Source organism: Vulpes vulpes, chromosome 1, assembly GCF_048418805.1.
Source record: "Vulpes vulpes isolate BD-2025 chromosome 1, VulVul3, whole genome shotgun sequence".
NCBI classification, from domain to species: Eukaryota; Metazoa; Chordata; class Mammalia; order Carnivora; family Canidae; genus Vulpes; species Vulpes vulpes.
Window position 1 is genome coordinate 3,072,787 of NC_132780.1, and position 22,846 is coordinate 3,095,632.

The 22,846-nt window shown below is 47.2% G+C and overlaps 1 protein-coding gene across 6 annotated transcripts in view; it reads right to left on the minus strand.

The window, feature by feature from the left end:
* LOC112928460 (uncharacterized) overlaps positions 1 to 22,846 on the minus strand; it is a 497,089-nt gene that overhangs the window by 427,406 nt on the left and 46,837 nt on the right. For 2 of the 6 annotated variants that reach the window (XR_012000053.1, XR_003236744.2), the window contains exon 1: positions 1,471 to 1,552. The exons of 2 other annotated variants lie outside the window; for them this stretch is intronic. The gene's annotated coding sequence lies outside the window, so the exon portion shown is untranslated. Of the gene's footprint in view, positions 1 to 1,470; positions 1,556 to 11,753; positions 12,247 to 22,846 lie in introns of those variants that run through there. 2 more of the 6 variants (XR_012000056.1, XM_072750173.1) reach the window with 2 other exon arrangements.

The window sequence follows — 22,846 nt, forward strand, 5'->3', positions numbered from 1 at the left end:
AAAGAAATCTGAATGGACCAACCTGCGCCCAGCTCAGCTCTCTTAACCAGTCTATCGGTCATCCCGATACACAAATTACAAAGACACAACGATAAAATAATTAGGAATGCTAATTTGTCACTGCAGATCTGGCAAGCAGGGCCTATATTTTGCAAGCAGTTTAAATATTATACTTTTGTGCTTTCCTAAACTAATTTAGCCTACTAATTTTCTATAATTACCTGAATGCGCTCAGCTTCCTCCGGTCAGATGAGTTCCGAGATACTTATATAACTAGCATTAAAAAGATGCATTTAGCAGCTCGGATTGTTAAAGTAACAAAGCCTATAGAATCCAGAGGTTATTGTATTCTCCCAAAAGTACTTAAATAATAGCCTAAAATCTGAAGAATTACTTTAATACTTCAATAAAAATAACCCAATTCAAAACATTTTCAAGGAAACAGAGTTCTTTGCTCTAGGCTACCGAGTAATGGCTGAGAGAAAGTATATAGCCTGTCACTTCTGATTAGAGAACTGTGCCTCTGTGCTTTGAATGAGGGGCATGTCTGGTAATAGGAAGTGCAGATATTAAAGTTAATAAAATAATGTGGAATACGATATATATGAAACTTGACCAAGTATAGCACAGAATATAACATACATTACCCTGTTCAGTCAACTCCTGTGGCCCGGCATCTAATGACAAGCTTAATTTCTGTTTCCAATGAGGGTACAGCTAAAAATACAATTTCCAGATTAGACAAATATTTTATCCGACTCCCTAACAAATGTAACCAGGAGTGGCTGACATGTCTACACAGATGCCCAGCGACCATGAGCGGGAATTACTAGGATTGCAAACTGCTCAGCCTGAAAAGTCCATGAAACCTCATCATCTTTGAGGTCATTATAAATAATTAGTTGCAAACACGGCAGTGTGGCAGCTTCACCACTGGCAAAGGGACAGGGGCGCCTCCATTTCTCTCCCGCCCTGAGAGGCTCTCGGCTCCCTCTCGACACAATTAGGTCTCCCCAAACAACTGGGCATCAAGACCCCTGCACACCCGTGATTGCATCTTTAATCTAAAACCCTAACGCCAACCGTAATGGTCTTGTTTTTCGATACATTAACCTTCAACTTGTATTTTCACTATTAAATAACCAGCCTGAGAACCTCCTAGAATTTTTTTTTTCTTCCCCAGTCACCTACATGAAACCATACGGTACCCATGATGTGACCCTCTTAAGGGATTTAAAAGCAATTCAATGAGCTAATCTCAGTAAACCCAGAATTAAAGTTCTTGTTTCCATATTTCACTTTCAAAATATTTAGAACTTTGACAGATATGACATTATGTTTTCATTAAAACAGCTGATTTCAAAATGCTGCACTGTGCAGAAACGCCATAAACAGTTTATGATGAACTGCCACGCTCTTAATTAAAACAATAAATCCAGCACACAATATTTGCGCAGCCTCCGGTCTGACCTTTGCCTCTTGCTATCCACCACCAAGCCGCGGCTGCGTTCCCAACGCCAGGCGTGGAAGGTTTTAAAACATGATCTGAAAGGCACTAAAGATAAAATAAGAGAAAACGTACCATTAGTCTTCGCAGTTATGATTAATTCAGTTCATATTTTACAATCTGGTTATGGAGTAAAACTGCAGACTTTACATCAAGTATTTGCCATTCACTATACCTAATGTATAAAAATGCTTGATATTTTAGAAAATGGCACTGAGCTAATTCACCACAACCCCATGGAAGGACAGGAATTGAAATCATAAACAGGGAGAGTGATGAGCTCCCCGTCGGGAGGGACGACCAGAACTCAGGCGTTGGATGGTCAGCCCCGGACCATAAATACGTCGGCTGCAGCCCCGGCCACCACGCCACTCTCGTCCCCGTGCTGCTAAGATTTCAGATTAAAATATTCCCTTAAATCTCTCACCTCCGCTGCTGGAACAGGCAGCCAGGGCGCTACCTACCACGCGGGACTAAGGGCCGGTCTGTGGTACTGGCCTGGACCCGCCAGGGTGAACGCAGGCCCAGCGGCTCCAAGGCCGGACGCCGCTCTGCACCGGGACGCGGAGCCCCCCACGGTGAGGGGCAGCAGGGTGGCTGGGGGGACCCCATTCTGCAGCTCTGGCTCAATGCACATACACCCCGCCAGCAGCTTGGCTCCCCAAGTGAAGAAGCGCAGCCACAGGAGGAGCAGAGAGTCCCCGCGCGAAGGGGACGGCACGTCCGGGCTCCTCCGGGATCACAGGGATGCGGCGCACGGTGCCCGCTGCAGGCTGGTCCCCAGACGCCACCCGGGCACAGGTGTGCAGCCCCTTCCTCTGGGCCTTCCCGCCCCGCCCCCACCCCGTGCCTATTTACATATGACAAACACCTGCCTGGGCCACACGGACGCGCTCAGATCTCGGTACAGCAAAGCCTCAGAGAGGGGGACCCAGAGGGTGGCAATGAGCTGGACATTGCCCCCCACCCCCACCCCATGTAGGTCCTTGTTGGAGCTGCAGGGAGAGCCTGCCAGAGTTCTAGAAAGATGGAAAAGGAAGCCGGACTGGTCGAGGAGGCCATGCACGTTCTCAATCCAGGACCTACATCTATTCGAAAGGGGTGGCTACCAGGTGACCCACGTCCTATTGCGAGGGCAAGAGCCCCCCACCTTACCCAGCTGGCTCTGGCCTGCCTTCTCCCCTCTCCAGACACCTGACTTCCCACCAAGGGCTCCCCTCCAGCCCTGCCTGTGCCCCAGCGCTGGAGGGGACCAAAGCCACCTACCCTTGCTCATGGCGTCTCCAAAGATAACCTCCTGGGAGACAAGCCTAGCCACTCCCAGAACCTTCTTCGGCCCTTTCTTGGTTGGGGAATTCTGTCCCAGGTGTCCTAGCAGGGGAAGGGCCCTGCAGAAAAGCTGGGCTCTGGGCGGGGGGGTGGGGGTGGTCTCTGAGTACCATGCAGGACTCCCGTACCCCCTCTAGCCCTGCCTCAGGACCAGCTCGCCCTCTGCAGGAGCCATCCCTCAGTGTCGTGGCCCTTTGAGTCAAACATCACAGTTGGGGTGGGTTCCGTCCATCCCTCCCTTTTTACCGAAGAGGGTGCCCCAATGGCGCTGTGCCTCCAGCACCCCCAGCTCCCCAATGCCCAGGCCCTGAGACCAGGAAGGTCAGCGCCAGACACTGGGCACCTGCACTGCCTCCCATCCACCAGTGCCATACACCACAGCGTGCAGGTGTGCAGCCCACCCTGGCTGACAAAGGTTGCACTACTGGCGTCCTTAGGGTCACATTTGGCCCTCACCGCCATCTGGTGAATACCACCATGTTTCAGAAGACTGAGACCCAGAGGAATGAAGTCTCCATCTTAATGTCACCCAGCCAGTGACTAGCACCCCAGAATTAAAACCCACCCTTCGGCCTTAGGGCTCATGCTCCTTCAGGGAGCACTTCTGTCCTCCTTTGGACAAACTTTTGAGACTCTCCAACTGAGGCCCGTGGACATATCCTCAGGGCAGTCCACATCTGCTTTTGGTAATTTTTCATTTCTTTGAGTATTTTTACATTGGTGCAAATCCATCTAGAAGACACAATGAGTATAAACATATTCTGGATCATGGAGGACCAACCACCATGTGACTTCCGGGCCAACCCTTGTGCTTTCCATCCAGTGGGTGTCAAAACACACTTTTGTCATCATCAAAGACTAAAGGTGTGGAGGCCGAGGGTGCTCTGGGCCAAATAAAATTATAGAATTCTGCTCGTGAACGTGTGAGCTCTGAGTTACTCCAACCTCGGCGTGGGGAAAGGGGGCATGTACTGTGATAGACTGACCCAGGACCCATCAAGAGAGCGCAGGGGACAGTTTTTATCGCATCCATGCTGGTCTCCACTGAGCCACCTCTCAGTCCACATGGAGGCCCCCAGATAGACACCTGGTATCTTCACTCTCTGGTCTCTCTCGGCTCCTACAGCTCTCCTGGTTTCTCTCCATCCTATGCCTTCCCTCTGGATGCACGTCCCACCCTCGAGGGGCAGGGTCAGATCTTCCAGATGCTGTAGTACTTTGAGGTTTTAGATAGCCCAGATTCTTCAGACTGTCTCAATGAACCTTCCGTCCTAATCTTGACGGGTCCTAGAGCGTAACTTCCACGTGCTGTCAGGCTAATCACCTACCTTCTCTTTTTTGGTTCTTCATCAAGGAACGAGGGAAGTCAGGGAAGAAGAGGTCCAGAAAAGAAAGAATCCCTGTCCTGTCACCAATGATGGTCCAAAACAGATGAAAAATGGTAGAAAAGTTGAGCCAGCCCTGCCCTCACCCCACCCCACCCCCAAGACATGTAATCTCCCCAACCTTGAACCTGGGTGACATTTGCCAGGTCCGGATTCACGTTGTAAGTCATGATCTGGTGTCAGCAAAACAACATCATCCTCTCCATTAAAATGAATGTTGCTAGTTTAAGTTGGTTTTATCATTTTGTTTGTATTTAATCTGTATATGAGGCCTGGTTTTATAGTTGTCTAAAAGTGCTGAGCATACGGAGTTTAACCTACTTCTGTAAGATCTGTAGTCAAGAATATTACTATCTTTATCCATTGAGTGGTCGGAAGAATCAAAGAAAAGCATGCAGGGGAAGTGCTTAGCATGGTGCCGGGTGCATGGGAAGAATTCAATAAATGTCACTAAATCTTGCTATTATATAATAAAATATACTGCCGCAAAAAATAATTTAAGTTAGCGTCGAGGGTCTGCAACGTTGTTGTATTTTTTTTTTTCTTAATAAGCTACACCAAACTTGAGGAATAATGGGCTGAATTCTACGCCCCTAAAGTTCATATCTTTAAGTCCTAGTAGCCCCCTGGCATCTCACAGTGTGACAATATTTGGAGATAAAGTCTTTAAAGAGGTAATTAAGTTATGATGAGTTCTTTACGGTGGGCCCTAATCCAATATGACCGTTGTCCTTATAAGAAGAGGTTAGGACGCAGACACGCACAGAGGGAGGACCATGTGGAGGCGCAGGGAGAGGACAGCCATCTACACGCCAAAGAGAGAGGCGTCCGAGGAAGCCAACCCCGCCAGCACCTTGATGCCAGAAATCCAGCCTGTAGGACTGTAAAAAAATAAATAAATAAATTTCTGATAGTTATACCCCTATCCTGTGGTATTTTGTTACAGCAGCATGAGTGAGCCACTACACCTCTGGACCCCAAAAGTTAGGAACCGGCTTGCAATTCCCCACATTCTGCTGCACCATCTCTTCCATGAGGAATCCTACCCAGTCGGTTGGTGATTGAGAGGAAGGTGGAAGAAACGATGGATGGAAGAGCTTCAGCCCACATCCCAGCCACCGTCCCACCCACTGGACTCGTTCACCAAGAGCCAGGAGACCCCTGAGCTGAGCCATGTCTTTCCACCCAAGTCTGCCCCTTGGGGCCAGAGTCAGCAGGACAGACCCCGTGACCAACCCCCACGCATCAGCACCAGGTTGGGCATTTCTGGGCATACATCTCACTGAGGTTGGGCCACCAGGGCAGGAGGTGGGGTGCCCGGAGCAATGCTGTGGGTGGGCCCCTGGGTGGGTGCTCATTCGTGCAGAGTGGCCAGCCCAGGTTCCGGAGCCCCAGAGCAGCCTGGCAGGCTCCTCACTGCCATGCGTCCATCCCCGGGGCAGCCACCCCCATGCCAGGGGCCCCGCTGCTGTGCCCGGCCGTCTGCTGGGCAGTGGGGCCAGAGCACGCGCAGGATGACAGAGCATCCCAGGGCTCAGCTTGGCTTTACAAGGGGACAAATGGACCGTTTCATTTCCCGGAACAGCCTTCCAGGAACACTCCCATATGGGGCCATAAAAGAAGGTTTAGAACCAAGAACTTTTACAGGGGTTTTTATCTCTGTGTGTGTCTATTGAGTTTTATACCCCTTCAGGGCATCCGGTGGCTATGGGCAGAGTAGGAAAAGGCCTTTCATTAAAAGCAGGAAACAGGAACAGCCAGAAAGGAGATGGACCCTTCACCCTCTGGTTTCAAGGTAACTCTCTTAACACCCCCCAGGCCCCACCTGAGAGCAACCAGCAGGCAGAAGGGTGATGCTGTCTGGCAGGTGATGGCTTTCCAAGGTCTAGCCTGAGACGCGGCAGAGGCCTGAAGCCCCCGGCCCCAGCCAAGGCCTGGATGCAGGCCTCCCGGGGCCCACAGGGGCGGGCAGGGGCCTGAGAGATGGCCACAGACTGTGCGCGGTTGGCCACGTCCTCCAGGCCCTGGGGCAGAGGGGCCGCCAGCTACACGGTGTGCCGGGGAGACCCAGGGCGCCCCGCATCTCACCGCTTGCCTCAGAATGTCTCGTCCCACCCTTGGAATCACACCAGCCTCTGTAGAGGTGAAAGACAAAATGTGGGCTCCAGGCTGGGGAGCAAGGCAAGGTTGAAAGGGGCAAGGGCAGGCCTGGAGTCTTCAGGCCACCCGCAGGCCCCTGCGAGAGCGGGGTGTGGTGAGTGTGTGTCATCAGCAACACGGACTCCAGGGTCTCACTCCTGCTCGGGCGTTGCTGGCCTGCTGGATCGAAGCCTGTACGACAGACGTGGCCACAGAATCAGTTGGGAGGCTGAACGACACCTTGAATGGAAAGTGCTGGATGCCATGCCTGGCCTGGGACATGGTGCGAAACGTAAACCATCTCTCCTAACATCACTTTCTTTTTATCTTTTGGCGGGGAGTGCAGGGCGGAGGGGCGGAGGGAGGGAGAATCTTAAGCAGACTCCACGCCCAGTGCAGGACCCTGAGATCACGACCTGAGCCAAAATCAAGAGTCAGGCGCTCCGCCGACTGAGCCACCCAGGCGCCCCGTGGCCATTACTTTTGCACTGACGCTGCATATCTCATCCTACCCGCTAGAAACAGCAGCCCAGAGACCCACAAAGGGCCCAAACTTTCCCCAGAGCCAAACAATCTACATTTTGCACCAACAGGCAAAAACACTGGCCCGGGATTGCCTACATCTACCCCCGCCCCCCGACACCACCCCCAGGACTCAAGCAGCCTCAGACGCTGGCCCTGGCTGGCCCCGATCTGCCAGCGAGGCGCACTGGGTTCTTTCCCACAGTCTTCCCGAAGCCCCTGCTGTGGAGCTTCACCGCCAGAGAAGCATGGAGGCCAAGACAGCCAGAGCTGAGCTCGAGGAATCATTCAGCGGTGACTACGAAGGACACTGGCTCCCAAGTCTATTTCCATCTCGAGACTCAAACGTTCCGCAGACACCCTTCCCTCTGCCGTGAAGGCGGGTCCCTGCCAGCACTGCACCCACACCTACTGCTCCCCAAACCCTACATCCAGAGCACCCAGCAAACACGGGTTGTATCTTGAAAGCAAGAAAAATCAGGAAACGGAACATTGCTAATTCTCACGGCAGCATTAACTCATTCGCTTGCACATATGGGGTATTTGGACCCCAGTGGGTCTTCTATATATATAACTTATCATACAGCAGGTGCAACTTGGGAGAATTAATGTTGCTATAGGAACATTCGGATCAAGGCTGGCTTCCAGAGTGAAGAGAGAAAAAATAAGTTCTCCTCCTCAGTGTACTTCTCTGTTTTGAGTTTCAAAGAAGAAGCAATGTAATCGAGTCAAATGAGGCAAGGAGGGGCTTCCCCTAGTGGTTTGGGGAAGGTGAGAATTCCTGGAAGCAGCTCCCTCGGGAGAGAGGAAGGAAGCTCAGAGCCTGAGCCTCGTGCTCACGTGGCCAAGAGGGCTGGAGACAGGGACCTCGGGGAGCAAACCCCTGTCCGGGCCAGGAGCAGCTCGTGGGGTGTCAAAGGTGGAGAGTTGCCTTGGGTGCTTCCAGAATCTTCCCTGAGGGCAGGTTGAAAGTCCCATAAACTCTAGAATATAATACGCTCAGCTGCCCCAGCCGCACATCCCTGTGTCTTATTCCTACAACCTTCCCGGTGCTAATCTGGGGGCAGCACCAAGGAAAAGGGGAGCTCAAGGGTGTTTAGAGGTCTGCCTTGGTCCCTCATAGACACAGTGTGGGGACCTCTCTCTGGCTGAGGGACTAGAGCAGGAGACGTGCTGGAAGTTGGCTTCAACCCTGGTATCGTCACTCAGCTCTCCTCGGGAGTGATGACTGTGCCCACCTGTGCATCCCCTACCTAAACTCAACTCTTCTATTAAAGATCTGAGCATTGGGCTCACCCAGGAGAGGTTTTCCTGACTCGTAACTCTGGGTGTACATTGGATCCCCCGTGTGTTTGGAAATCCAGAAGCCTACTGCCTCCTTCCAGGAGAGGCAGGGATGCTAAGTCTCCATCCCACCACCCCTCCTTCCGTATCTGGGGGGCTTAGCAGGCCACCCCTGCTGAGTGGGCCAGACATCCCACCCATGGCGAGGATACCCCAAGGCACACACCCGATTTCACCGCATTACGTAGCCCCAACGTCTGGCAATGTGCTCACAACGGGTTGGCTGAAGGACTGGACATTGAGCCCCAGACGATAGCAGAGCAAAGCGGGAAAGGAGAGAGGTCAGCATTCCCAACGGCATTTCCAACTCAGGGGTCGCCGGGTACCCACTTGGTGCCAGGTGCCGACTCTGCCAGGGGGTACATAGATAAGTAAGACATTACCTCTGCCTTCCAGATGCTCACAGCCCACCTCGGGGAGGGGAAAGGAGAGGCGGGGCAATAAATAAATAAATAAATAAATAAATAAATAAATAAATAAATACCATGTCTTATTTCTGGTCTCCCCGGGGACCAAGGCCAAGTAGGCCCAGAAGAGTCACCTACAAATGCCCATGGAACAAACACGGATGGTAGAGAGGCGGGGACCTGCCCAAGGAGTAACGTGAAGCATCTGCAGGAGCACAGAGTGGAGGGAATTGATTATGGACAAGAGGGTCTGGTCCCAACGGCCACGGCCCGGCTCCCACCCAGCTGATGAAAGGAAGCCCGCCAAGTCCACCGGTGACTCAAGCCTCCCTTCCCATTAGGTATTTCCGACACGTCCCAAATACCATGACAGGGAGAGGGGCCGCGATGCAGAGCTGCTGTTTTGCATTTCATCTGAAGCTGCGTCTACTTTGAAATACGCACATAACAGTACAGTGGCGTGTGTCTAAGCGCTTCCCGGCCCGCTCTGCTTGGAGCCGCGCGCTGAGCCCCGGAGACCCTGAGGGAAGAGAAGCGTGGCCCTCCTCCGGGAAGGCAGGCAGAGAGGGCCTTCGCCTGCTCGTCCCTTCCCCAGCCTCTCCGATCTTCCACGCAGTTGGAATAAAGGTGGAGCTGCAGCCACCTTGAGTCAACAACTTGCCCCATTTCACACGACAGACCTGCCCGGGGAGAGACCATCAGGTTGCCCATGGCCACCGGCCATTCCAAGATGGCGGCACATGAATGGCCAAGGGTTGCCTGGTTGTCCCATTGGCTTCCTGAGCGAGGCCAAGACAGACACCCCTCCTAGGGCTCCCAGGTCCCTCCCTCCTACCCACTGTCACCCTGCTCGACGTCGAAAAATTCCTCTTTGTTTCTTTTAGCTTCCTTTAACTCGAGTGTGGTGTTTTCAGTTCCGCCTGTGGCGTGGCTTTGAAATTAAGCAGTTTGTGTGCTGACAGCTGGTGTTACAACTGGCCTCCTCCCTTCCGCCCCCACGGAGAGCGGCTCGGTGGGTGGACAGCCTCCCAGGAGCTCACGCACGTTCCAGCACCATGTTCTCCTGGGGAGGGGGCGGGGGCGCAGAAGCTGCTGAGCAGGCCGTGGGGGCCTCGCACACCCTGGGGCCATTCCCCCACAAGGAACCGCCCCGATCACATCACCCCCCCACTTTCCAACACGCACCTTTGGGTCCAAACCACACTCTATGCCATGGAGACACCTTCCCTGCCCCACAGGGCAGGCCGCAGGCCAGGGCTAAGGGCCAGTGCCACTAAGGAGCAGTCACACAGGGCAGGGGGTGGTCCCACAGGCATCACAAATGAAAATGAAAATTCTGGGTGCACAGTGTGCCTTATTTTTTTTTTTTAAGGTTTCATTTTGAAGTAATCTCCACACCCAACGTGGACCTCGGACCTACAACCCTGAGATCAGGAGTCGAGTGCTCCACCGACTGAGCCAGCCGGGTACCCTTCGAAAGCCCCTTATATTCTTTAATCTTGTCCTTTGTCTCAACACAGCACTATCTTGGCAACCCCAGAGGGGTGAGGGTGATCCATCTCCCAGGGAGTGAGCATTTCCAGAGTCTTGCTGAGTCCGGGATGCTAGGAATCGGTCCCTACATGCAGAAACAAAGCTGAGGTGACCCCACAGAGACCCAGCAACCATGCGCCTGTCCAAGCTTCAACCGTGCCCATCAGGGAGCCACAGCCAGGGCTCCCCCCAGCCCCCCGCTTCACGAGTCACGAACACGCACCGTCCAATCCCCCGTCCGTGTGAGCCCACCAAACCTCAGGCCTCTGGCCATCCTTAATGTCATCTAACTTATCAGAGGGTCCCAGAGCTGTCTTCATTTTCCTTTGGGCGTTCGTAGCTCCCTCATAATTTATAAGCCATTTTGCATATCCTAGACATCAAGTGGGAGTTTCTAAAATGATTTTTTTTTTTTTTTTTACTACGGAGGATTCTAGACCTCAGGTCTGTAAATAAGTCAACAACTAATCTTAGCATCTAACTGCGTATTCACATGAATGCAGACTTGAGATTTCTGCAGAACAAAGAATGAACCTGCTCTTCCCAAAGTTCAGTAAACGGCTCACAAGGATCTTCGACCCAAGCAACCTTTCACTGGCTCCGATTGGTCTCGAGATAAAGTCCCAACCACTGCGTCGCCCAAAGCCTACAGGGCACACCTGCTTGGTCAGCCACCGTGCTCAGACACGCCAAGCCCCTGCTTCTCCAAGGCTGGGCCCTGGGACTGCTCCTCTTTCTCCATCTGGCCGACAGCCTCTCATTCTCTTCATTCCACACACATCATGATGCTTCCTCAGGAAAGCGGTCTTCGTCATCTACTTCACCCTCTTGGAACACCTCCTCTTTCCCTCGAAGGCATTTTTCACTAGCACCATCATATAATTACTATATATTAAGTAACATGTACTATAAAAATATATGGTATATAATACTACACTGTACCAATACTATAAATAATATACTATATATTAAATTATACATATTACTATGTATCGAAAATTAGGTTTTTACTACTTGTCTGACTCTATACGGGCAAGAACTATATATTTTTCTCAGCATATCTCCCACCTGAAACAAGTACTTGGGCTTAGTAGGGCCTCAGAGGGGAATACATATTTTTAACAGAGCATCGATTCCTACTATGAAGTCATGCACACGGCCTTAAAAGAAAAGCACAAGAAACTGACAAATTGGACCTCAACAAAATTAAAATTCTGGCCCTGCAAAAGCCACGTGAAAGAGGGTAAAAAAAGACACGGTCCACATTAGATAAAATAGCGGCAAACCACGCATCCAACAAAGAAGTAGTATCTAGAATATATAAAGGACCCTCAAACTCCACAGTTAACAGGACACAAACAGTCCAATTATAAAACGGGCTAAAAACATTAAAAGACACTTGACTGACAAGGATATACAGATGGCAAATAATCACATGAAAGGGAAAGTGGACGTGTCAACACTTTGAAAGGCCCATATTTTTATGTCCAGAGATTCCACTTGTAGGGATTTCTCCAAAGGAAACAGAAATGTGCAAAAAAGATGTCAGGATTCAGAATGTTGATTGCAGCATTATTTACTTACAACAACAACAAAACGGGAGCCTCTACGTCTCCAGCCACAAGGGATTGGTTGAGCGACTGCATTCCATCCAAAGGTACCTGGAATGTGGATTCCTGCAGGCGGGGCTCTTTGCTTGGGCACCGGGGTCTCCCCAGCACCCGAAAAAGAGCTTCAGTTAATAGTATCAGATTAATTTTGAACTCGGCGATGAAACGCCGAGCACCACACAAAATTGTGAAATGGGAAAACATTCACAATAGCGTAAGGGGGGGAAAGAGAAACAGATTGCAAGGCTATATGTGCATTGCAACCACAGTTCTGTTTAAAGAAGGGGAAAAAAATGTATGTATGTTTGCATATTAAGAGCCTAAAGGAAAATAAACCAAGGCATTGGCAATGGCTAGCTCTGGCGAACGGGATCGTAGGGGGTTGCTCCTTTCTGTCTTTTCCCTTCTTTTCCGTCCTCAGCATTTGTGTGTGTTTTCCATATATCCCACATCAGCTACAAGAACACTCTATTTCTTACCAAACAGAAGGTGAGACGGCGTTATTGTTAAAGGACTTCGGAATCCGTGCTGAGTTGAGTGTGATTCCTGGAACAATGACAGAACCCAGGGGTTAGGGGGCGAGGGGAGGCGCCCTGCCCTCTTTTTCCAGGACCTCCCAGCGACAGGGAAGTCACCTGGACTGCAGCCCGGCTCACAGCACCTTCACGATTTCCCCCACAGCCTGGAACCACTCATACTCTTGTGTGCTTAATATTATCTCTAAATTGATTCTTTTATTTTTTAAAAAAAATGCATTTAGAGGGAATCTGTATCATGACCATAAAGGTAAATTAGTTTCATCTGTCACAGGTAGAATGTGACTATAAAATAAACACCATTTTTTAAAAGTGGTAAATTTTTTTTCTTTTTTTTTTTTTTTTAGTTCTAGCTAGCTACTGTCCCCTAAAGAAGGTTCTGAGTCCGAAGTCCTGTTTTTAATAAAGGGAAGTTAGCAGGTGTAAGAGAGGCAAGTGTTTAAGATATATTTGCACCAAGTAAGCCCTTCTCTTAGATACAATCAGAAGGCCTGAAAGTGGCTTGACAGAAACCGACATTGGATTGGGTGTCTTTTATTGCTATGTCCCCACTGTACCCACAAGTACTTACATGCCACGAGCGTACACATCCCATGCTCTGGAGCTCACAGGGCTTCCCAGATGAGCCCCATGGAAGCCCTGATTGGACTAGCACCTGCTACCCCTCTGAGCTCCAAGCCAGCCCACCCCAGGCATGGTACAGCGCAGGGGGGAAGCTGGAAGCCCAGGGAGTGAGGAGGGACCTCGACCCCTGTCAGGCCCTGGGGGACTCAGCAGGTCACCCTGAGACCCTGGGGCCTGTCCTCTCCCAAGTACGGAGGAGTTGTGGGTAGGAGAGGTAAAATAGCTGGCCCCTCTCTCTAGCCCCGTAAAGGCGTGTGATGCGCTCTTTGGGATGCTGGACAGGAAGACCTGGAGTGAATGATTTGCAGTCATGTTTGCTAGTTACAGAACTGGGAAAAATGATCCTCTCCTGCCTAGAGCGTTATCAAGTGAACTGCACCAGCTCCATTAACGTTGGAAGCATCCGTACGAGATTATGGGACGTATGATGGCTTTGTCTGGGAAACTGTTCGTCTCTGATCGGAAGTTCTATTACACATGAATTTAATTCTAAACAGTGTTACCAACAGATCCAAATGATTTACATTTTAAGCAATCTTCTTTCATTATCTCATACCTTGTCGGGTAGCAAAAGATGGATTTTTATGGCTTCTGTGATGAGAAATGATTAATGCCCCTAAATGGGAGGCTTTCCCTACTCCAGCTGTTCCGGTGTGGGGTCCCATCCCTCAGCCTTGCTTCCGTGGGCACACTTGAGAGCTGACATCAGAGAAAGGGCACGTGGAAAAAGCATCCCAAACTTTTGTAAGTTGGATCTAAACAGGGTCAATGTTTCCAGTTAGGGCACTGAATGCCATTTGGTACCAAACATTCTCCTCCATCGAGAGAAAAGGAATGAGAAGGAAAGAGAGCCAGGGTTACCCACTAATGAAGCCCAAAAAGTGTTACAAAAGCTTAAAAAATGTGTACGAGAAATGGCCTGATTTCCCCCCAACCAAGACCCAGCTATGCAAGCGGGGAAACTGAACATCGGTTCCCAAATGGAAACAAATCTGAAATTCTGAACCCCACTGGTGCTTTAAAGAGTCATGTCAAAGCTAAGGGTAAAGGAGGCCGAGCTGGGTCTCACACTGGCTCTCCCCTGGCTTTCGCATCCATTCTTGCCAAGGGACGCCTGGACAGCCAGGCCGTAAACACCGTGAAGATGAGGTCGTAGGTTCAACTGGTAAGAGGACACTGTTCTGGAAACCTCTGCCCACACACCAAGTTCAGATGAGACCTTCCTTAAGGGGCAGATTGTCCTCCCCAGTTGCCTGCATGTAACCCCCTCCCCATCTTCGGTCAAAGGAAGGGTTGTCCGGTTCCACATGGCTTGAGTGAGCCACCGAGGATGGAACAGTTGAGCGACAGTCACCTGAGTCACGTCCAGCGCTGCCCCACAGTCACCTGGCAACTTTAGACTTCCCCCAAATCCTAGCACAGGTCCCCAACCTCAGACGTTGAAGAAGTAAACAAAATAAAATGCAAGCGACTCAAGTGCCCTGATAGCGAAGTGTTCAGACATACACAGATACAGCCCCAGAGAAATCGTCTCCACCGCCCAGGGAACCCCGCTGCCCTCCAGGACCGTGCGACCTGGACCGGCCCTGGGGGCACTACCCCCAAAATCACCAGCAGCAAGCAGACGGACGGGAAGGTAAATCGGGCTGCAGAACACCAACTGCCCTCCACCCGGGGAAGGGGGTCACGTCCTTGAGGCAGGGCCCACGGTTACCCTGAGCCCCCTAGAAAGCCTCCCCCTCCCCCTACCGTTCATGGTATCTTTGGAATCAAGGCTACAAACTGCATGAATAGCGAGTAATTCAATTAACTCTATAGTCTGAGATGAAAAAAGGGCCATTTTGCTAGCTCGAGTGGAGCACTAGTTTAACCCCGGTGCTCAGGAAATTCCCAGGCCAGACAGCATATTAAACCAGCTCTTCAACTTAAGAACAATTACTGTCATTTATCAGCCTGAATAGCAATAATGCACAAATCGACAGCTTTCAGGAGGCAAAAAGCTAGCTAGGTGTAATGATATGCAAAGCCCCAGCTCTCTACATTCGGAACTGTCTCAATCCCATCAATACATCTCCCACCACCTACAATTTATCAATACAAATGTGGTGCCCAATGAAGGCAAAGACCAAGAAGATAAATATGAACGGGGTGAGGGGAAAAAAGGCTCGGGAATGTTTGAATTTTAAAATGATGAAGTGCAGATCACATTCTTAAAGCATTTTACATGCAATGACCCGATCACATCAAGTCCTATTCTGAAAGAGGAAACAGAATAAGGGGATTTTTCTACTCCAAGGTTGCAGGTAGATGCAGCTTTTATTTCTTTTTCTGTTCCCAGATCATGTCTTTCAGGGAAGTATGTGATCATTCTGAGCCTGAATACACGTAATAACAATCATGCTAATCACAGTGATGGATCTGCATAGAGCCCTTGTCCTGATTACTTTCACATCCATGATTTCATTTTAACTTCGTAATGTCTGCAAGAGGTGAAACGGATAAATATTACTGCACCCATTTTGAAAGAAGGGGAAACTGAGGCATGGCTTGAGTCTGAGATTCTCTTCGTATCGATCAGGGCTAGAACCGGGATCTGGATTCTCTGCCCGCCCTTTGGAAGTCGCAGCACATCCAAGGACAAGACCAGGCTGCCCGGAAGTGCTGGGGAGGGTTCGAGAACGCCAGTACACAAAGGGAACAGGTGTCAGGGCATGTAGAAGGCATGGAGGTGGGCAGGATGGAGACAAACAGAACTTCGAATTTCAAAACCAGAGAAATGGAATTCTGGGGCTGCGGCCCCCGGTGACTGAGCCCCTATTGAGTGCCAGGAGGGAGGTGGGCCAATGCCCCTGCTTGTGGTCCTCGGTGCCTGCACACCCACCACATACTGACACGTTGCTAAGCAGCATCAGTTAGCCTGATGGAATACAACTACTTTACATCGAGGGAAGCCTGGGAGGGTGGTGTCCACAGTGGAAAACATTCCTACAAAGGCAATAGGGACGTAGGTGGCGGAGGGGCTCTTGGTGCAAGCCAAGCAAACAAGGGCCTCCCAGCCCAGTGCCCCGGGAATTCAGGGAGTGGCTTGCACTGCAGGTATCTTTATTCTTCACCTTCCAGTTCCTTCTGCAGACCCATCCCAACCCTCCCAGCTTTTCCATCACAGGTGCTCACCACCTGGGCCCACATTTTGCAATGGCCTCACACTCTGACATGCAAACTCCTGGCCTTTGGGTAATATTTTTAACCAACTTAAAAAGGAAAATGGTGGTCAGCAATTTAAGATTTAGGGGATTTGTTTGCTTGGTGTGTAAGGCTGGGTTGAGTTTTTTTTATTATTATTATTCTGCTTATCTTTATTCTCTAATATAATGTGTTTAAAAAATTTATTATTTTTTATTTTTTTAAGACTTTATTTATTTATTCATGAGAGACACAGACAGAGGCAGAGACACAGGCAGAGGGACAAGCAGGCTCCATGCAGGGAGCCTGATGCGGGACTCGATCCCAGGACCCCGGGATCACGCCCTGGGCCCAAGGCAGACGCTCAACCACTGAGCCACCCAGGTGCCCCAATGTGTACCTAATTTAAAACCATATGTGCACAAATAAAATGATCAGATCTTATAAAACACTGAAATAACCATTTGGTGAAACGACATCAATGTCTGCATTTTTAAACGGAGAGGGAAAAGCCTTGAACAGCGTCTTATTTTCTGACATCACGTAAGAAGGCGGTGTACTTCCCTCCCCTCATAAGAAATTACACCTTGCTCTCACTATTAAATTAGAATATCCTCTCCTCTCTCTGAAATTTGGCTGCTTTACAGTAAATACATAAATCGAAGAGGCATGGGATCCAGACGCCAATTGGCAGACGGCACTATGAAATAAGCACCGGGACACTGGCGTGCGGAAGTGTTACAACCTGTTCCAATCTGCTCCCTGTTCTCCCTCATAACAAAAGAGGAAGAGAGTCCAAACCTTCCTACACACACCCACACGTGTGCACACGCACACACACACATGCGTGCACACGTGCGCACACACAGAGAGAGACCAAAGTTCAGCAGGTTTCAATACAGCGAAAACAGCTAAGAAGAAGAGCCACCCAACTGCTCAGGACATGGGTTTCTCACTCTTACCGCAGAGCTGCAATATTTGCCACATCTTGCCAACAGAAGATGGTGTGAACTTGCCACGCAACTGCTGAGAAGTTTGGGAAAGCCTGGGCGTTTGCCAGCATTGTTATCATTGTCATCGTTGTTGTCAAGCCAAAGAAATTTTCCAAGCACCTGTGCTGAGGATTTTTCTCAACAGCCATGAGAGGGTGGTCCTTAGAAGTACCTCCATCATAAAAAAAAAAAAAGGAAAGTAGGAAGGGAGGGATGGAGGGAGAGGGGAAGGAATAGGACAGAACTACCTCCATCATTCATGTGAAAAAAAGATCCAGAGATATAAGTGAGGCAGAGCATAGGTGAGTATAGCAATCAAGACCCTTTTAGTTGCCAATGATAGAAAATCCAAGCCAAAAAAAAAAGCTCAAGATGAAAGAGAATCTATTGGATCACTTAAATGAAGGATCCAAAAGGTGAGTTGGTTTAGGGCAGAAATAAATCAGAGACCTATCACTCCCAACGGCAGCCTTTGCTTCCTAGGGTAACTCTCTTCCACAGCTCAGTGGGTGGAGGACCCTGGGAGCCTGAGATTCGGGTCTATAAAACACTTAGGCCAGAAGATGAGTCCAAACCAAAGCTCAGAACTGAGACTGATTGGCCCACATTGCACTTGACTTGGGTCACATGCCCATGCCTGAACCAATCACTGCAGCCAGAGAGAGAGCACAGGCACCCACTGGCCTAAATTGGGGCTCAGGCATTAGCCTGAGCCAAAGCTTTGTCAGAGCTTGCAGGCTCAGAGAGTGAAGTGTGAGCCCCACTCAGTAAAATCAGGAGGAATGGATTTTGGGAGGAAAACTGCAACAAATGCCCACTTCAGAACATCACAAGACCCCATCTTTAGTTGGACCCAAAATCTCCAATCTATACATGCCCAGAGTTTACTCACAGTATGAGCAGGGACTATAAGCACTTACTTGTGTGGAATGCCCTGTGGTTGTCAGCATCCACATTGCATATGGCTCCTGCCATCTCCAGAATCTGATGGTTTCACAAAAATTATTCCCTGGAGGTGAACTTTTCAATCACCAGTGTTCAAAATTTTAATAGTTGCCACTCTTGAGTTAATAAAGCTGAGACCAGATGATTTAAAAAACTCCCTCGTCAAGAACTACAGCAATAAGGTGAACCGTAGAACCAAGTCACTTGTGCTTTATATATTTTCCAAATTTTTAATTAAGATTACAAGTCAGATTAAGTAATTGCTTTCTAGAAGATAGATAAGCCCAGAAAGACAGCTACATGAAGATTTTTTTTTAAAGAAACCACATACTTTCAACTTTGATATCTTCTTTTTTGTGCTCCTTAAACTTTATTTGTTGAAACACAACCTACAGATGAACAAGTGTACAAGTCCTAAGGGTACATCTCAATTTATTATCCCAAAGTAATTACATTCAAGTAACTACTATTAAAGTTGCCAAAGCCCCAGAAGCTCTCCTTGGACTCCTAAACCAATCATCACTCTAACTTTTCCACCCAAAGTTAATGACTGTCTGACTTCTAATAGATGAAGTTTGCCTATTTTTTGAACTTCATAAAAATGGAGTCATATGGTATATATTCTTTGTGTGGGGACCCCCTTTCAAGAGATTCACCCAGTTGTTACACGTAGTAGTAGTTCACTTGTTTTCATTGCTGCTTTAATAATCCATTATGCAAATATCCTGCAATCTGTATGCAATGGACTGAAGTTTATGGACCCTCAAAATTCACATGTTGAAATCTTAAGCTCCAGTGAGATGGTATTAGGAGGTGGGGGCTCTGGGAGATAATTAGGTCATGAGGATGAAGCCCTCATGAATGAGATTAGTGACCTTATATAAAGCCCATAGAGAACTCTCTCATCCTCTTTCACCATGTAAGAATACAAGAAATCAGAGGTCTGCAATCCAAAAGAGGACCCACCAGTGGGCCCATGTTGGCACCCTGATCTTAGACCTCCAGCCTCCATAATTGTGAGAAGGAAATTTCTGGTTTTTACAAGCCACCCAGTCTATGATAATTTGTTATAGCAGCCTGGAGGAATTAAGACACCATGTAACCAATACATTGGTGATCGTCATTTTCTGTTACCATTGTGAACATTCTTATAGGTATGCAGACATGAAAAACTGTTGGCTTATGTGTTCATCTTCGGTAGATAAAGGCAAACAGTCTTCCCAAGGAGATGTACCAATTTATGCACCCAGCAGCAGTAAGACTGCCCTGAACACCTTCAATCACTAGCTGTTCTCACCTTGAGGAGTTCAGCTCTGTTCCCTACCATGACCCAACTAAAGGCAACCATTTGTTGAGCTTGCAAGGCAGCCAGAGCTCAGCTTAAATCCTGACTTCACCACTTACTAAGCTGTGAGTGTTTCTTTGGAGAATTTCACATAGCCTCAGATTCCTGATCTGTGAAGGGACCATAATTATAATATCCTTGTAAGAATCAAATTGGATTTTATACACAAAAGTGCTTCGCAAACTGTAAAACTATATACCTATGTTAGGGATTAGAAAGAAACCATGGATCCTTTTGGCCAATATTACAGTCGCCTGGTGTTAAGATAGAAATCTCCCAGTATATCAGGAATGCAGTGAATAGCAAGTTAGAAAAGCCTGAGTTAAAATCCTGTCCACGGCACTTACTACATGACCTTTGAGGAGCAACTAAATCTCCTTGATCCTCAGTTTTTCATCTGTGAAATAAGAATAGTAAGACTTCTCTGATGGTTGCTGTAAGGGAAAAAGGGCATAATGTATCAAAAAGAAGTGAGAGTGACATTAAGATTGAGAAAAAGAGAGAATCTCAGTACCTGTAGCAGAACAGGTGCTCAAGAAATTATTACCCTCATCAGTAAAAGACTAGAAAATATGGTACACACCTGTTCCATGAATCATTTTCACTGATACTCTTATCTTTCATAACGAAGCCTACCTAGTTTATGCAAAATTTCCAATTGACAAAATTTGGTTTTTGTGTCTCAAGATGTCCCCCTTTTCTGTTTTCTGCCTGTTTCAACCATTCAGGGGCCCAACCTACCAGGATCTTTGCCATCCATCCATCTAAGAAAAACTTACTGTCAGCAAAGAGTGAAATGTCAAAATTCAGTATGACAATCCCAGAGTGTCAGACCTGGAAGGGACCTGAGGGCAAACAATTCATTCAATTCATTTTACATATAATGAAGCTAAAGCCAGAAAACTAAGGTAATACCACTGATTAGTGGCAGACCCAGGACTAAGGCCCAACTGTCCTAACAACCAGCCCAGGGTTCATTCTTTAGCAGCTTATTATACATGTTCATCTGTGTCTCCAATTAGAAATGAAAGAGTTGGTGCTTTATTAAAGACTCTTTCAAATACAGAGAAAGAGTTAAATCACATCTAACCCATCCATACATTAAACAGGCCCTGATAAAATTTAAAGCACTGACATAGACAAAAAACAGCAGCATTTATATTTTATATTTTAAATAACATATTCTCTTTTAAAAAATTGGAGAACTTCTGCTTCCAGCCATGATAAAATAACTGCTATGAGACTTGCCCTCCTGCCAAAAACAACTATAAAACTGGATGACTGTATGAGGCGACTGTTTTCAGACATTGAACAACACAGTACAGGACTGTCATCTTGAGAGAAGGCATAATGGAGTGGACCCCATTATTTCTATCCAGATTTCTATGGATTTCTATCCAAATCCAGTAGTTGTACTAAGCTAAAGAGGTAGAGATCAGAGTTCTAGGCTGTGGTTGAATTTTGTGATGTAGCATAACAAAAGAAAGAGAACTTCACAAAGAGAGGTGCTTTGCATCTAGTTAAGGGTTCACTGTGGTACTTTGGCCAAGGGCTTCCTGTGATGCACATGGAACAGATGCCTCCTGCTATGGAGTTAAGAACAGAATGGTGATACCAGAGGTTGTGAAATGCTGGAAGACCTTGAAGTTTCAGCCAAGCTAAAGTAAAGAAGTTTCATTGAAAGCTCAGAGTCTCCAGTTGAAATCTCAGAAGATTCCAAATTAAGAACCTTAGTCCAAAGTAAACACAAGCTCAAAACTAAAATAGACCCTAGCCACAAATTAAACCAGTCCCAACAGGACAGAAAGTATCTACTAGTAATGTTACTGCCTGATGGAACAAAGTTACACTCCTTAAAGAAAAACACCATAATCTGGAATCCCTGCAGAGCATCATTGACAATGTCTATTAGCCACTCAAAAATTACTAGACATGAAAAAAGCATCAAAATGCGATCCATAATAATAATTCAAAAAAACTGATCCTAACATAACCCACACTTAAAATTATCAGGAAAAGATCTTTCAAGCAGCTTTATAAATATCTATGTGATCAAGGAACTTAAAAGATAATCATGAGTGACAGCGGAGACATCCAAAAAATTATATATATATATATATATATATATATATATATATATATATATATATATGCAAGAAAGGACCAAATGGAAATTCTGGAACTTAAAAACACAATACCTGTAATGAAAGTTTTGCGTATATATAGCTTTAACAGAAAATTGGGGGCTAAACACCAAAGTCAATGAATTTGAAGATAGATTAATAGAAATTATTCAATCTGAAAAACAGAGAAAAAAATAGAGAAAAAATGAACAGGATCTCAGGGACTTGTGGGGAAAATGTCAATCGGTCTAACATATATGTGATTCTAGGTGAGTCTCAAGATGGAAAGGAAAGAGAGAAAATAGAATATTATACGAAGGAATAACAAGCAAATTTTCCAGAAATTTTGTGGAACACATGAATTTATAGAGCCAAGAATCTCAGTGAATCCCAAAGGACATAAACACAAGGAGAACCACACCTGGATCATGTCACAGTCAAACTATTGACAACTAAAAAGAAAGAAACAAATGAGTGGGAAATATCAGAAAGGGAGACAGAACATAAGAGACTCCTAACTCTAAGAAACAAACAAGGGGTGATAGAAAGGGAGGTGGTCAGGGGGTGGGGGTGACTGGGTGACGATGGACACTGAGGGGGGCACTTGATGGGATGAGCACTGGGTGTTATTCTATATGTTGGCAAATTTAACACCAATAAAAAATAAATTTAAAAAAATAAATAAATAAACAAATGAATCAGAGTTATAAATAAATAAATAAATAAATAAATAAATAAATAAATAAGAAACAATATTAAAAGCAGCCACTCAGTAAAGGCTAACAACATACAGAGGAGCAATGATATGAATGACAGCTGATTTCTTATCAGATTGGAATTCAAATCTACAAGAAAGACTGAACAAAATCAGAATGGTAAATACATGGGTAAGAATGAAAGATTTTTGGTTCCTCCCTTAATTTATTTGTAAGACAACCATGTAAGCAAAAAAAAAATAGTAACACAATATTGTGGGGCTTATTAAGGACTATTAAAAACATGACACCAAATAGTTCACAGGATGGTAGGGTAAAAGGACTTTACTGTTGTAATGGTCTTACTCTTTATGTGGAGTGGTACAGTATTAACTCAAATAGACTACGATGAGTTTAAAATGCACGTTGGAATGCCTACCATGATGAATTCTTAAAAATACTAAGAAGTAGAAGTCTTTACATTAAAAAGAACATCAAAAAAAAAAAGAAGAACATCTGCATAGAGTATCAGAAGACATAATACTCTATGTGTAAAACCCAAAAAGACTCCATCTCAAAATTGCTAAAACTCATACAGGAATTCAGCAAAGTGGCAGGATATAAAAT